Genomic DNA, 1,222 nt, shown 5'->3' with positions numbered 1-1,222 from the left:
TGGTAACTCTCATGGTCTCTTCCCTGGTCAGTAGTTTTCCTTCTTAAGCCTTCTAAGTCTTGATACTGCTTGAAAAAGTGATGATTTATACCAAACTATAAACTTTGGGAAATGTTTATTTTAAAGTAAAAGTCAAAGATGCATTATGTTTGGAAAAAGTATGCTTTAATTTCACAAGAAAAGAAAAATATATGGGTTTTAATCATTTAGATCCAATGGGTTAGAAATACTTGTCATCTTTTTAAAGAAATTGGGTACAAATTATTATTGATTAAGATAAAGAAATCTGCTTATAGTTTCAACAGTTCTATATTAGTGCAGGTTTTTATAGCTAATGTAAATTTAAGTTATTATTAATAGGCTATATACATATGTATATTTTGCTCTTGTTTGAAATGCATCTATGTAATGTTCTGGACTGCTGGAAGAACTAACGAGAGAAGACACTGATGGAGACTCACATGTTGACTGAAGAACAAGGGGCCAAACAAGAGACTGAAATGATATAGGAAAAGGACTTTTTTTAGGTGCAATGCTGAGTTTAAAGGGAACTGTAGAAAATGATGAGACTTAACCATGTTAATACTGGTTGATTTTCTTCATTGAAAAGCCTGGTGAACAGCAAAGAGAGGTTACCGCTTCTCCACTTGCCACGATGGTAACAGAGAAAGGAGATAAAGGGGGCACCAAGTGTGTCTCTGGCCCAGGTTCACACCTAGCTCTCCTTACAACCATTCCTTGGGTTCCTCAAGGGCCCCTGGTCTCAGGTGGCCTTGGCACATGTCCTTTTGCTGTAAAGCAGGCCCTGATTCCACAGAGCACCAACAGAGAACTCTTGCTTGTGTAGTATTTGTGCCCCAAGTATCTACTTGTTGCCTGTGAGAAAACATCTCACAAACTGACAGACAGTCAACAAAATACTTGATGGGTACCTGATCAGATGTTCTGACGTCACGAAAGATGAGAAGAGACAGAGAAAGGCACCACCACAGAACTCAGAAGACTGGAGAGGCACAGAGCAGAATGGACTCCAGTTGGATTAGAGCCTTCAGTGTGGATTCTGGGTAGTGTTTGAGGCATTCCATGGCGTGAAGTTGGGTAAAGAGGAGATTGGTGCCTCCATAGTAATTGTGACATTTGCTGTAATTCTACCACCTTTCTAAATGAAAAGGAGTTCAAAGAAGCTTCCAAACAAAGCAGTCATTTTCCCCTGAAAAAAAAA

The sequence above is a fragment of the Microtus ochrogaster genome, unplaced genomic scaffold (genome assembly GCF_000317375.1).
Source record: "Microtus ochrogaster isolate Prairie Vole_2 unplaced genomic scaffold, MicOch1.0 UNK74, whole genome shotgun sequence".
NCBI lineage: Eukaryota > Metazoa > Chordata > Mammalia > Rodentia > Cricetidae > Microtus > Microtus ochrogaster.
This window is presented reverse-complemented; position numbering follows the sequence as displayed.